The sequence below is a fragment of the Dunckerocampus dactyliophorus genome, chromosome 2, assembly GCF_027744805.1.
Source record: "Dunckerocampus dactyliophorus isolate RoL2022-P2 chromosome 2, RoL_Ddac_1.1, whole genome shotgun sequence".
Taxonomy (NCBI): domain Eukaryota; kingdom Metazoa; phylum Chordata; class Actinopteri; order Syngnathiformes; family Syngnathidae; genus Dunckerocampus; species Dunckerocampus dactyliophorus.
In genome coordinates, this window is record NC_072820.1 from 47,220,967 (window position 1) to 47,236,884 (window position 15,918).

Sequence of the window (15,918 nt, forward strand, 5' to 3'; positions counted from 1 at the left end):
GACTCGCACAGGTACATTTGAACCACTAGATGGTACTTGAGTACCATCTAGTGGTTCAAATGTGACATGACACAATTACAAAACAAATGAAAAAGTGGTCTAAAAGGTTGAAATTCTACATTATCGACGATAATCGACCAGCAAAATTTATCGTGACAGGCCTACCCAATTGGTCAAAGAATATTGCTTCAACTCTCAATAGTTTTTTATTATGACTGTTGAATTCAGACTTTATGCCTTTATATAATGAATGACAAATGACCACATAATACACTCCTGATCAAAATCTTATGACCACTTGAAAAATTGCTAGAATTTGCATTTTGCACATTTGGATCTCAATGAGGTTTTATAAGTAGAGCTACAATATGCAAAAACAAGAAGGGGGAGGAAGACAAAAAGCACTTTGAAAAAGTCATTTAATAAAAAACAATTCTGAAATTTTTTTTTAAATACAGTAGTACCTCGCATAACGTAAACCTCCTACGTAAATTCCACTGAGCGTAAAGAATTTATGTAAAGTTTTTGCATCGTATTACGTAAGGAATTCCATATAACATAAAGCATCAAGTCTGTGCAAGCGACAGAGCGACTAACAGAGTACACTTGGTGACGCCTTCTGACGCTTTACGCTCTCATTGGCTGATTATCGGGGCACTGCCTACGCTCTTATCTCATTGGCTGACTTATCCAGTGTGTCCAAGTTTGTGTGTGAGTTCCCTTCCTCATCGTAGTCGCCCTTAAACTAGTTTGCACGCATTGAAATCTCTTCTTAATTTCTTTACTTTTGTGTTAAAATTACCGTAGTCATGGGCCCTAAACCAAGTGTAAGTCATTAGAAAAAAGGGAAACGTTGTCGATCGAAACGAAGCAGGAAGTTATCCACAAATTCTGACGCTTCATGCTCTCATTGGCTGATTATCGGAGCACCGCCTACGCTCTCATCTCATTGGCTGACGTATCCAGCGCTTCCGTGTTTGTGTGTGATAGACAGGCTGCTCCCTTCAAGCACCCTTTGTCTTTGTAGTCGCCCTTAAACTAACTTAAACAATTAAGTTGTTACAAATTAAAATTTTGCACACAGCATTATCGTGTAGTGCGTGTGCGTTTGTCTGTGAGACCAGCTGACTCTTACACTCTTTGAGTCGTGTTTCGACTCAGGCTGTTTTCTTATATTTTCCCACCATATTTGGTGGACTTTGACTATTTTGAAGGACCAAAATGGGTGAGTTTGGGAAGATCTTGGAACGGATTAGGCTATTTACATGTATTTTACGCTTTGTATAACATAAAGTCCCTATAACATGAAGGTTCTCGGAACGGATTATTTACGTTGTAGTGTATGCTGTTTTTCAGCCGATAAAAAGTTTAAGACCATCGCTCAAAAAAATATAAAAAAAAAACTCCCCAAACCAGAACAAACATTTTTCTCAGTAGGACTCAGTAATGAGTAGCTCCAACGTTCTTGTTAATCACTTTAAAAATATGTTTGGGCATTCTTGATGCGAGTGTTTCCAGGAGGCTAGTGGGAACATTGCTCCAAGTGGTGAAGATGGCTTCACCAAGGGCATCAACTGTCTGGAACTGATGGCCATTTTTATAAACTTCCCTTGCCATCCATCCCCAAATGTTCTCTATGGGATTTAAATGAGGGGAACATGCAGGATGGTCCAAAAGAGTGATGTTATTCCCCCTGAAGAAGATTTAAGATTCAAGAGTTTTATTGTCATATGCACAGTAAAACAGGTGGTTCTGCTATGCAATTAAATTCTTGTTCTGTTCATTCTCCCAGAAAAAGAAAGAAAGAAAAACACAAGAAAATGAATAAGAACATCAGAAACATAAATACCAACAAATTAAGCAACAACAGAAGAGACATTAATACAAATAAATAAATAAAATAAAGTGCTACGAGTGTGTGCGTGTGTTGCGTGCGGCGTGTGCAAATGCTTCGTTGAGAAGCCTGATGGCCTGTGGGTAAAAGCTGTTTGCCAGCCTTGTGGTCCTGGACTTCAAACTCCTGTAGCGTCTCCCTGACGGTAGGAGTGTGAATCATGAGTGTTGTGGATGTGTGCTGTCCTTGATGAGGTTGTGTGTTCTGCGTAGGACTCCAGTTTTATAAATGTCTTGCAGTGAGGGGAGGGCTGCCCCAACAATGTTCTGTGAGGTCTTGATCACCCGCTGGAGTGCCTTCCTATCTCATGTTGTACAGTTACCGTACCAAACAGTGATGGAGGCACTTTCGATGCATCTATAGAAGCAACTCAGGATTTTGGTGGGTATGCCAAATTTCCTCAGTCTCCTCAGGAAGTAAAGTCTCCTTTGGGACTTCTTGATAATTTGTTGGTTGTTGTGAGACCAGGTGAGGTCCTCGCTGATGTGTGTGCCAAGGAACTCTCACCCTCTCCACCTCAGTCTCATCAATAAACAGGGGTCTATGAGGCTCCTTTTCCCTTGTTCTTGGGTCAATGATCATCTCTTTGGTCTTCTTTGTATTGAGAAGGAGATTGTTACCATGACACCAAGCTATGAGGTCCGCCACCTCTCTTCTGTATGATGTTTCAACACCACCAGTGATCAGGCCGATGACTGTAGTGTCATCCGCAAATTTAATGATGCTGGTGTTGTTCTGGGAGGCCACGCAATCATAGGTGAAGAGCGTGTAGAGGAGCGGACTCAGCACACACCCCTGTGGGGTCCCAGTGCTCACAATTCTTGAGCTGGATGTGCGATTGTGGACTCTGACTGACTGGGGCTGGGTGTGAGGAGCTTATTTGTGAGTTTGTGGGGGCTGACAGTGTTAAATGCAGAGCTGTAATCGATAAATAGCATTCTGACATATGTGTCATGGCCCTGTAGGTGAGAAAGGGCTGTGTGGATGGCAGTATTGACTGCATCATCAGTGGACCAGTTCTGGCGGTATGCAAACTGTAGAGGGTCCACAGTACCCGGGATGCTCTTTTTGATGTGGGTCATGACTATCCTTTCAAAGCACTTCATTACAATAGGAAGTGCTAGAGGGCGATAGTCATTCAAGCAGGTCACGTTGCTCTTCTTGGGTACGGGCACTATGGTGGTGGACTTAAAGCAGGTCGGTACAAATGCTTGTGCAAGCGACAGGTTAAATATGTCAGCAAGCACATCAGCTAGCTCTGATGAGCAAACCCGAAGTGCACGGCCTGAGATGTTGTTTGGGCCTGCTGCTTTTCGTGGGTTTGTTTTGTTCAGAACCCTGCGCACATCAGCTGATGTCACCATGAGAGGTGAGTCCTGTGTGCTCCCTAAGTCCAGCCACCCTCTCTGCTCATCAGGAGTTTGGTTGTCAAAGCGGGCATAGAACTCATTCAGCTTGTCTGGAAGTGTGGTTTGGCTGGATGTGGCTACGCTACTCCGCTGTCGATAGTCTGTGATGTGCTGGAGCCCCGCCCACTTGCGCCAAGGGTCTGAGGTGGAATAGTAGCCCTCCAGCTTCTGTCTGTACTGTCTTTTGGCCTCTCGTATGGACCTCCTCAGGTCATATCTGGCCTTTTTATAGTCCTCAGCGGTGCCCATGACAAATGCAGATGAACGAGCACGTAGCTTAGACCTTACATCACAGTTCATCCAGGGTTTTTGGTTAGGGTATTTTCTGTAATACTTGTGGTGGTGGTAACAGTCTCTATGCATGTGCTAATGTAGCCAGTAACAGCAGAAGCATATTCATCCAAATCAACAGTACAATCTTCCCTCCCCGCTGCAGTTTTAAACACATCCCAGTTTTGCAGCCAAAGCAGTCCTGAAGTACTTGATCAGTTTCTTCATTCCACACTTTAACTGCTGTACTTACAGGGGGAGCTTGCTTTAGGAGTTGTCTGTATGTTGGATAAAGGAATATGGAAATGTGGTCAGCTTTTCCAAAATGGGGTCTTGGAACAGCCTTCAAAGCACCTTTCATGTTGCTGTAGACTTGGTCCAGGATGCTATTTTCCCTCATGGGAAAGCTCACATGCTGGTAATATTTGGGGAGAACAATCCTGAGGTTGCCGTGGTTGAAATCGCCAGATATAATGAATACAGCGTCCGGGTGTTTGGTCTCGTGTTTGTCGATGACGTCATGTAGGAGGCTCAGTGCGTTAGCGGTGTTAGCTCGTGGTGGAATGTAGTCAGTTGTTAAATACACAGCGCTGAACTCACAAGGCAAATAAAAAGGTTTGCATTTTACCATAAGCAGCTCATTGTCCGGTGAGCAGTGCTTTCCCATCGTCTGTACGTCTATGCACCGCCGTTTGTTTACATAAACACAGACGCCGCCACCTCTGTGTATACCAGACGCTAAAGTCCGATCTCCCCGGTAAGCGGCAAATGTTTCCAACTGGATCGCCGAGTCCAATATATCCTCCGTCAGCCAGGTTTCTGTGAAGGAGAGCACACAGCACTCTCTGATCTCACGTTGAGCTGTAATCCTTGCTCTCAGCTCGTCCATCTTGTTTTCGAAAGAGCGACGTTGGCTAGCAGCAGGCTTGGTAGCGGTGGCCTAGTCCCCCTGCACTGCGCCGGGTAGAAAACATCTCAGGTGGGATCTCCTCGTCATGCCAGTAACGTTGGAAGCCATCTGGACCATCAAGGTTCAATTTTTTCCTCATAAGAGAAAACTTTGTTCCACCTTTTTCCCATTTTTGATGCTCCCTGGCAACGTCTAAACGGGCACTTTTGTGGTGTTGAAGGAGACGAGGTCTTTGAATTTGTTTTTTTAAACCCTTTTCCTCGCAGATGCCGTCTGATGGGTTATTGCGCTGCAGTCGGCACCAGTAAGGGTCTTAATGTGGGTTGAAGGCCGCCCTGTGTCTTGATGGACAGTCAATCGGATCCTCTGGCTCAGCGCAAGTGTGATTTTTTTGGGTTCCATAATGCTCAGGATCTTTCCAAAGATTTAGAATGACTGATTTACTGCACCCAACCTCAACAGCAATGGCACGCTGTGAGAGGCCTTGCTTATGCAGCTCCACAATCCGACCCCGTTCAAAAAGAGAAATCTTCTTAGCTTTAGCCATCAGGAGGGCATGACAGTGGAAATGCCTGACAGAAAATGAAAATTTTGAGCAGATTTTGGCTTTTATAGCCTGTGGTCTTTTGATCAGCTGATAAGCAGCCTATTTCAGTTTTATTGTTGTTTTCAATAAATTACTTTTTCAAAATGCTTTTTGTCTCACTCCCCCTTCTTGTTTTTGCATATTGTAGCTCTACTTAAAACCTCATTAAGATCCAAATGTGCAAAATGCAAATTCTAGCAATTTTTCAACTGGTCTTAAGATTTTGATCAGGAGTGTAGCATTAAAGACGAAGGGCACACTGTTTGAGTGGAGATTTACTTGGTAAAATGGTGTACAATTTCAATCTTGCCAGTCATAAATAAAACACAAACAGTTGACAGTTCCAATAGTGATGAAGGTTGGAGACCTGCAGCATGACAGAATCATATTTAATAAAGATATTTGTATTATTTTATTTTGCTAATTTTGTTATCTTGATCTAAAAAAAAATAAATTGAACAATTTATTTCACATGTATTCGTATTACTCCAAAACGTGCATCAAATTAAATTCAGGTTTGTGTCAAATAGTACAAACATGACATTATGAAAACAATTACTCCTAAGCTAATGATTGCAGAAGCAGTGTCTGCATACTTGAGTACTATAGTAATTGCTTATAATAATGTCATGTTATTACTATGATGACAGGTATTGTTTGGTGTACTGTTATGTTCTCTCATCCCCACCATGTAGTATATTGGCTGTATTTCTCTTCCCTGAGGTTGCTCCCTGCATCTTCTATTTATTGATCTACAGTGGAATTTTGGTTAACGTCATTAATTCGTTCCACAAGGTCTGAGTAACTGAAACAGATGCTAACTGAATAAATCTTTCCCATAAGAAATTATGCAAATCCAATTCATCCGTTTCAGAAAGCCAAAAACGTTAACACAAAACACTGTTTTTACAGTTTTCCAATTATAGTTTGACATGCAGAAAACAATCTCAAATGCATACAAATACAGTAGTATTTGTATGCCACTGTATGCAAAAGTGTTTGTCCCCTTCCTGATTTTTTTTTTTTGCATGTTTGTCACGCTTAAATGTTTCAGATCAAACATCCATCCATCCATCCATCCATTTTCTATGCCGCTTATCCTCACTAGGGTTGCGGGTATGCTGGAGCCTATCCCAGCGGACTTCGGGTGACAGGCGGGGTACACCCTGGACTGGTCGGCAGTCAATCACAGTCAGATCAAACAAATTTTCAATATTAGTCAATGGCACCACAAAATAAAATGCAGTTTTTAAATTAAACGTTTTATTATTAAGGGAGAAAAAAAATCGAAGCCTACATGGCCCTGTGTGAAAAAGTGATGGGCCCCCCTTAACAGCAACAACTGCATTCAAGCATTTGCGATAACTTGCAATGAGTCTCTTTCAGCGTTGTGGAGGAATTTTAGCCCACTCATCTTTGCAGAATTGTTGTCAATCAGCCACATTGGAGGCTTTTCCAGCATGAAGCAACTTTTTAGGGTCATTTAGGGATGCATCTCAATAGGATTCAGGGGCCTAACCTATAAAGCTTGCGAACACACAAAACAGGGCCGAAAAGTTGCGTATGCCTTTTTCTACACAAAGTATGGTATACAAACAACGCGATGTGAGAATGTGTGCACCGCTGTGTGCCACCTTTGTAGTTGGCGTAGGCACCTTTTGGAGACACGGCAAAAACACTGTGGTTCGCTGGAGTCCCAAAGCTTTAGAAATGGCTTTATAACCTTTTCCAGATTGATAGATCTCAATTAATCTTAGTTGTTTTAATGAAATGTTTTAATGAAGGGGGCGAAAACACTTTTTCCAAACAGGGCCATGCAGTTTGGATGTTCTTCTCCCTTAAAGGGATAGATCGGATTTTTTGACAAGAAGTTGTATGACATCCCCATCAGCAGTGTAGTCCGTCAACAGGAACTCATCCCCCACTTGGTCTCCTAAGTCCAGTTCTGGTCGCATTTCGGTTATGAAGGTAGTCACTGGGGTTTCACAAGTAAGTTTGGCTTCTCAAAACAATATGTGTTCAAAAGAGTAATACATGCATGACAAAAATGCCTACACTGAAAAATCAGACCTCACAAATCGCTCTGCGTTATATTTGTCTCCTGCTGCTTGTCCATTGTCGTGTATGGGGCGCTGTGGAACACACATATAAACAACATGGCCGCGGCGCTCCGTCGCGGAAGTAGATGCGAGCATCTCACTGGGGGGTGAGTGGCTGTTGACGAACTAGACTGCTGATGGGGATGTCGTACAACTTCATGTCAAAAAATCCAAACTATCCCTTTAATAATAAAAAAAAGTTTCATTTAAAAACGTTGTGTTCAGTTGTATTGTCAGTGACTACTATTTAAATTTGTTAGATGATCTGAAACATCTAAGAGTGACAAATATGCACAACAATAAGAAATCAGCAAGGGGGCAAACACTTTTTCCACACCACTGCACATAAATTAGGGATGCATGGTATTTTTTTTCCCCCAAGCCGATACTGATACCTTTTTCCATGTATTACTTTTTACATTTCGATTTACAGTCACTGCATTTAACACCTGGACCTCAAAGTTGGATTTGACAAACTGTCCCTGCAGATTTTTTCTCATCAAACATCATGGCAGTATTATTATTAACATTTTTTTTTTTTTTTTTTAAATAGCAGCGGCCAGATGTATGTAGAATACGGTAAAAGGCTGGTCATTCAGTACCATCATTTCCATGATTAAATCACAGATCGCTTTAGCACTTGGGTCCTCCCAGGCACACTTTGCACTTCAAATGCTGCGGTGATAGGAACAACCCCTTGGCGTTGTTGTGATGCTGGCGTTTCACGCAGCATTTGGTGCAACTAGCACGTGAAATGTCTTCCTCTAAAACAGTGGAAGTGAGCTAAACATAATAGAGGTAAAAGTAACCTTGTATGTTCCTTTCATTCATCATTTACATTAGAGGTGCACGATAATTGTCAGGCCGATATTAGAAATTATGACGTCATACCAATAAATCTAATAACATAAAAAAATACCATAAAGCACCGTGTATAAACCGCACCCGTGTATTATCCGCACCCCCATTTTCAGACTCATGGCGGGGGGAAAAAGATTTTTTAGTTCATAAATACTTGCCAACTCTTTCATCTCAAATCAACATGCGTAAAAGTACTAAGCAATTTCAAAAAGAAGAATAAAGAATAAATCTGAACTTCGGCATCTAGATCTTTAATATTATGGCTAAGCACAGATTAATAATAATAATAATAAAACAATTAAAAAATCAAAATAAAGAAATTTGCAATTTTCAGAGATGTTTTGATATCTTATCTTTCACTGCTTCTCTTTTTCTCTATTTTTACTTTATTGCATTGCTTCAGTGTGAATTTGAATAAACTCCAACGTTGTATTGTATTTTACATTGGAAGCTTAGGTTAGCTTCAGTGTATATAGAGATCGTTTCACTGTGTGAAAATACAGACAGCCGTCAGATAAGTTAGTTGCATACACAAGCATTTACAGCAACTGTACAGCAGAGGGCGGTAAAGTCAAAGCAACTGTCTGACTCACAGATGGCTATTCTAAAAATGGGCTTCTCGTCAATTTCTGCATCTGGTCACAGACCTGTCATTGTGTATAAACCGCACCCCGATTTTTTGCTTCTTACCAGTGGGAAAAAAATGTGGTTTATACACGGTGCTTTACGGTATCTGCAATAACCAATAATTAAAAAAAAACAACGCTCCAATGAGGTGCTGGTGGGCAAATCAAGTGCTCGTTTTTCTCCTTGCTGTGAAATTAGAAGCACTGACCTACATTTACAACTTAAATTCTAGTATTTGTTATTCCCAGTCAAGGAATTCAGTCAACAGTCAATTACATTATCTTCATTACGTAGAGTGTCTCGTGGCTGTAGTGCTTGCAGTAATGTATGTTTAGATTTTTCGAAACATTATTAGAATATTAGCAGTAGCAGTCAGATTCACCTTAACAGGGCCTTAGCTGGCCCACAATAACAACCTCTGATTGGTTGATCAGAGCAAACCAAAGTGGAATTCAAGCACACATCCACAATTCTTATGTGACATGAACACACATCATTCTCTTTTCTGTGCATTCTAAAGATATAAAAACAGATTTAAAAAAAGAAGACGCTCATTAATGCACATAATGGACACACCTATTCCGCATAGAAAGTCCGTTATTAAAACACCTCCCAAATCATTTTCCCGTAACCATGTAATAACAGGTACATTCATGATAATATATCATTCTTACAGTATTTTGCCGTACTTTGGTCATTTTAAGTATTCCTCGGCGCACTGATTTCAGATACAGTAGCAACATAGAAAGGAATGCTACTTTTCCAAACTCAAAAACAAAATCACAGCAGCAGAGGCCGCAGTGCCAATATGTAGCATTACCTTTCGGTAGTGGCCTGACATGTTGTGAGCACAGTGCCGATGCGTGATGCGTGATGAGCTAGTGTGTGGTGAATCTACTTGCTAGCCGGTGAGGTGTAACTACACCATTAACGTAGTTCTTTGGCATAACGATGTTAACAATAATAACAGGAATGTTGCTGTAGCTTGGTTAATACGCAGGTAACATTATGTAAATAGAGCGTTATTAGCTGTTTTTGGAGGTTTTTTCAGAAGGCTTCATAGGCGGAATAGTTGCATCCCATTACGTTAATTTTTAGCTCTCTCTTTTTAGCTGTTTTTATATCTTTAGAAGGCACAGAAAAGAGAAAGACGTGTTCGAGTATCACATAAGGATTGTGGATGATGGACAAAATTGCAAAAAAAAGGTAAAGTTTTCCTTCCCCAGTGCAAGGCCCATGTACCAAATGCTTATGCCCGCCACTGTGTAATAGTCATATAAAAGCTTCATTATCATGATTGCTACCATCATTGCAATATTACTACTATCGATACAGCTATTATTACACACACTGGTTTCTCATCCCTTTATCCTGTTTGCGCATTCAATCTATCTGTCCTTCGACCTGCTCAATGTGTAAAGTTGTCATTTGGTGCTACTGAAATAAAATGGACTTGTCTTGAATATGATGCAGTGCTGCAAAGTATACCCACAATAATACAAATTTCCTGAATTAATACCACTTGAATAATTATACTGTTGAACTAATATGCCTGCAAAAATGTCAATGAAAACATTATCTTGGTAAACACTTAACTTCTGTTAGGTTGGTATTAGTAAGTAAGTAAGTAAGTAAGTAAGTAAGAATAAGATACAATATACTGCATATTCTTATCATACCGTAAATTTGACAAATAAATGCTAACATTAAGTTTTCATGTCAAGGAATACTTCGAATTTAATGCATGCAGGTATGCTACATAAGGTTGTCTCGCTCTAAGATGTAGCATATATATTACTGCATATAAGAGAGAAAAAGTTGGCAGTACTTACCGTAAGAAAAGTACATACACTATCAATGCCTTTGCATAGTATGGTTACTAAAATCCAAATCTATGTTTACTTTTGTGGGCACTTTGTCGGCTAAGTTTAAGGGAGGGGGCGATGCATCAGTAGGATTCCAAGAAGTAGAAAACAGATAAATATGTCTCCATAGCAGTCAGTGTGCTATTTCAACAATGAACATGTTGAACGTTCTGATAATCGATTGCATGGTCTGCCTGGAGTATATTGATCAGTGTTTTCACGTACAAATAGCACCCCCACCCACGCGAAGCAATTCAAAGTTACGGAACATAGGTCATTTCTTACTAGAAACTTGATGGAAGTTCAGGCTTGGTCCAGTTGACGCTGAATACTATAAGGAGAATGTGGCGCCGGAAAAAACACTCAACAGGAACATTTGCCTTCCTTTTCTCCTCACTGTGGAACCACAGCGACGGCGGCCATGACAGTCCATCCGGGTGCTTTCGGTGCTCTTGACGCTAAAGTAGAAGTGAATGAAAATGTTATACTGTCAAAAACAAAACTACTGTTCACATTAATGTTTTTCCTCGTGAAAACTGCTAAAACAACTTGTCTTGACTGGAAATAAAATCACATCAACGAGTCGTTAACCCGAGTGCATGAGAGGTAGGGAGACTGTGTCCTACGTCATCGATGAGCCTGTGTTTGTGTATGGTGGAAGAAGAAGCAGCAATGGCGGATGTACGCCATTTCCCTTAAAGTCCGCCTTAGATGATTGCAGCTCCATTGTTACTCTCTAAAGTTATATGTGTCAAATATTGTCAGTCACATACAACTGCTTACTCTTACTCTTTAGTTGGGCATGACACATAGGGTGACCAAATGTTCTGTTTTCCAAGGACATGTCCTGTTTTCATTGGGTCATTACATTGACTGGCATCAGGGCAGACTGCTGCATGTGACTAATGTGGCTATACAGTAATCTAGAGCTGTGTTTGACTAAGGATTTTCATAGTCTAATCGGATTCATTAGATTTTGTCCAAAGTCGACTAATATTCTTAAAAATAATTTAAGAACAGATCTAATTGAGAGCCGACAATCTCTTTTGCGACTTTTTCCCACATCAGAGAAACAGGCAAAAACACTCAGATAAACAAACATGATAGGTGTGCAACAACAGTACCTTAATTTATTTAGTGCCACTCGTACGTTTCCATGTACTAAATTAGTCAGATTACTGATATAATTTGGTTTGTCCATTTTTCACACCTCAGAGTGATGTCCCCGTTTACATGCACTATCTGCACTGCGATAATTGGCCATGTGCTGTGTGCCTCCCTAAACGCTAGATGATGCTATTGCTCCTTTTAGCGCAGGCTTGGCTTTTCCGGTTGACCTGTTACTTCACATAACAAAGCAACAAATTCCCAAGTTTGTACTTGCAAATTCCTAAGCTGCCTGTTGTTTTGGGCTTTTGGCGAGAGGCAGGGTACACCCTGGACTGGTGGTAAAGGTAATGGTTTAATTTTATTTTGAAGATGCATACAGGTTACATTGGAATACATGTTCAAAAATGAGTAGGAAAAAGCAAAGCTGATTTTTAATCCTACCCCCTTTCAATTTCACATCAATTGCTCATACATTAGTGTATTCACTTCCTATATTCACTATGTACCATTTACCAATTTTGAAATCCATCCATCCACCCAGCCGTTTTCCTCCGCTTATCCGGGTCCGGGTCGTGGGGCAGAAGTCTCAGTAGGGAAGCCCAGACTTCCCGGTCCCCAGCCACCACCTCCAGCTCCATCGGGAGGACACCAAGGCGTTCCTAGGTCACCTGTGAGATATAATCCTTCCGGCATGTCCTAGGTCTGCCCCGGGCCCTCTCCCAGCTGGGCATGCCTGGAACACCTCACCAGGGAGGCGCCCAGGATGTATCCGGACTAGATGCCCGAGCAACCTCAAATGGCTCCTCTCGATGTGAAGGAGCAGCGGCTCTACTCTGAACTCCTCCCGGATGACCGAGCTCCTCACCCTATCTCTTAGGGTGAGTCCCGCTACCCTACGGAGGAAACTTATTTCAGCCGCTTGTATCTGCGATCTCGTTTTTTCGGTCACAACCCAAAGCTCATGACCATAGGTGAGGGTGGGAACATAAATTGAGAGCTTTGCCCTCTGGCTCAGCTCTCTCTTCACCACGACGGTCCGGTACAGCGACCGCATTACTGCAGATGCTGCGCCGATCCGCCTATCGACCTCACCCGCCAACCTTCCTTCACTCGTGAACAAGACCCCGAGATTCTTGAACTCCTCCACCTGGGGCAGCAACTCCCAACCCGGAGGGAGCAATCTACCCTTTTCCGACTGAGAACCATGGCCTCAGATTTGGAGGTGTTGAGTGCTTTGCACCCAGATGCAAAACCGTCCCAGTAAATGCTGCAGGTCACAGCCCGATGAGGCCATCAGGACCACATCGTCTGCAAATAGCAGAGATGAGATCCTAAGGCCCCCGAACTGGACTCCCTTGATGCCTTGGCTGCGCCTAGAAATTCTGTCCATGAAAATTATGAACAGAATCGCTGACAAAGGGCAGCCTTGGCGGAGGCCAACATTCATTGGAAACAGGCTTGACTTACTGCTGGCAATGCGAACCAGGCTCCTGCTCCGAAAAACTAGCAAAAATAGTCAAACAAAAAGAGAACGCTGCTGGAGTAAGCCAAGCAGGGAACAAGGTACTTACAAACACTGACAGAAATTGACCAGAAAGCAGAATACGCTGAGAACAGGATTGCTGGAAGGAGCAGGTCACTGTGGCCCGGTAGGTAACAATCTGGCAATGCACACAGCTTAAGAAAGCCTGCTAATCAGGCACAGGTGAGACCAATCAGCCTATCAAGGCGGCAAGAGGTGTGCTGCAACAGACAGCAGAAGATGGCGACAAAGCAGCACACAGAACATGACAGTTACCTTTTGGTAACTGTCATGTTACCAATGCCTGAGGCATTGTGAGCCGACCGAGTCCGCTGACGGACTGTGGGCGAATGTGTGTTGTGTCGTCTTCTCACAACTCCAGTCATATCTGTCTATCCATAATATTGCTATCAAATTTCAATCTGGCTTTAGAACTCGTCACAACACAGAATCCGCGTTATTGAAAGTACACAATGACATCCTCACAGCCCTTGACGCTAAAAACTCTGTAGTGCTGGTGCTTTTAGACCTTACAGCTGCGATTGATACTGTGGACCAGAGTCCTCATCTCCCGCCTGGAACACTGTGTTGGCCTACGTGGCTCTGTGGTGAAATGGTTCATTTCATATCTCAGCAACAGGACTTTTTCAGTAATGATTCATGACTTCTCCTCTAAAACCGCTCCCCTCTCTACTGGCACCAGGGTTCCATCCTTGGGCCTACCTTATTTTCACTATTCATGCTAACATTAGGACCAATCATCTCCAGACACAATATCCATTTTCATTTTTATGCCCATTTCATTTTAAGCTCTACTTACCAGTAATGCTCAGTGACAAGAAGGCACTAGGTCCCCTCCATAGCTGCCTTCATGACATCAAACAATGGCTGCCTCACAATGTCCTTCATTTAAATGAAGGGAAAATGGAGTACATTGTTTTTACCCCCGATTCACCACACAGTGAACCAAATTTTAACATCCCCACCCTCTTTTTGCTCCTTGGTGTGTTTTTTGACAACAGTCTAAAGTTTGACAAGCAAATTAGTTCTGTGTTTTTTCCACCTCAGGCTCCTGGCAAAGGTAAAGCCCTTTTTATCAAGTGCAGATCTTGAATAAGCGATTCATGCTTTCATCAGCTCGAGGCTTGATTATTGTAATGCCTTCTACACTGGAGTAAATCAGTACCTCCTCCGCAGGCTCCAGTTGGTACAAAACGCAGCTGCTCGCCTTCTTACTAATGCTCCAAAATACTCCCATATCACTCCAGTTCTCCGTTCTCTCCATTGGGTCCCGGTAGAGTCTAGAATACATTTCAAAGGTCTTTTATTTGCGTTCAAGGCCATTAATGGACTTGCTCCAGCATACTTGGCTGAGCTTTTAACTGCCCTGCGCTCTTCTCAACACACAACATTAGAAGTGCCAAGGATGAAATACAAAAAATGGGGGGGATCGCGCTTTTGCTGCATTTGCCCCCACACTTTGGACTCCCATCCACCTGTGCTACTATCTACTAAAGAGTTGTCAGTTCTTAAATCTAGTTTATCTATACAAATAAACTTTGATTTGATTTGGTGAAGCTAGTCGCTAGCTGGCAAGTAGCTAGCCGGTGTGGTGTGGCTAAGTGTCAATACGCCAGTAATGTAGTTCGATCGTGTAACAGTGTTAATAATAATAACCATGTCGCTGTAGCTGGGTTAATATGCACGTCACATTATGTAAATGGAGAGTTGTTGGTGCTTTTTGGAGTTTTTTTCAAAAGTCTTTAGGCAGAGTGTTAGCGAACGGAGCGTGCCACGGATTGGATCCCAAGATGCGGGAGACGATGTGTGGTTTGGAAGGAAGTTTATTCCAAAACCAAAAGGGGAAAAAGTAAAAGTAAAAATACAACAGAGGGTAGTAACAACTAAAGGAGACCTGGATGACACACGGGAAAAGCAGTAAGGAACAAAAAGAGCTACCAAAAGAGTAGAGCAGAAAAACACAAAACACTGCTGCATAGTCAAGCAGGAGAACTAGCGAGACGCTTACACTGCCGGAGTAAGCCGGGCAGGGAGCAAAGAATAGCAGGTAGAAATACAACAGTATAGTAGCAGACAGTAGGTAACTGCAGTAGCAACGAGAGCCTGAGTCGAGAAGAGAAGAGAATGGCAACGATCTGGCAGCAGCGGAAGGAGTGCTTGCTTCTTAAGTACTGTAGATGATGATCATCTCCAGGTGTTGCCAATCTGCTCCTCGTTATGGTGTGACGGTTGTACTGCAACAGGGAGCACAGAAGAGGGCAGTTTCGTAGCACACAGCACACCACACAGAGTAAGTCTTTCCCATTATGTGCATTCTTAACTACGTCTTTTTATCTGTTTTTATATCTCTACAACATACAGAAAAGAGAAAGGCGTGTGTTCATGTCTCACATAAGGATTGCTGATGATGGGCAAAATTCCCACATGTGCATTTTTACACTTATATTGCTAAAGTTATATATATATACTGTATATATATATATTTTTAGACTTCTATGAAACAAGAATGTTCTCAAAAAGCTCAGTCTTACTGACTTTTACCAATTTATGGGACCAAAAATGTAAATCATATATTTGGGTAACCGTAAATCACAGTGTATTAACCGCACCCCCATTTTCAGGCTCACGGCGGGAAAAAAAAAAAAGTTTAGTTCATAAATGCTTGCCAACTCTTTCATCTCAAATCAACATGCCTAAAGGTACTAAGCAATTTCACAAAGAAGAAGAAAGGAGAAATCTGCCGT

At 42.1% G+C, this 15,918-nt stretch overlaps 1 protein-coding gene across 2 annotated transcripts in view; it reads right to left on the bottom strand.

Moving 5' to 3' along the window:
• LOC129177272 (zinc finger protein 518A-like) overlaps window positions 1-11,307 on the bottom strand; it is a 32,239-nt gene extending 20,932 nt beyond the window's left edge. Inside the window, exons 1-2 of one of the 2 annotated variants that reach the window (XM_054768198.1) lie at window positions 11,148-11,307; window positions 10,807-10,979 (exon numbers count right to left, since the gene is read on the bottom strand). The gene's annotated coding sequence lies outside the window, so the exon portion shown is untranslated. The other variant, XM_054768196.1, reaches the window with a different exon arrangement.
• Between the last annotated feature and the right edge of the window lie 4,611 nt (window positions 11,308-15,918).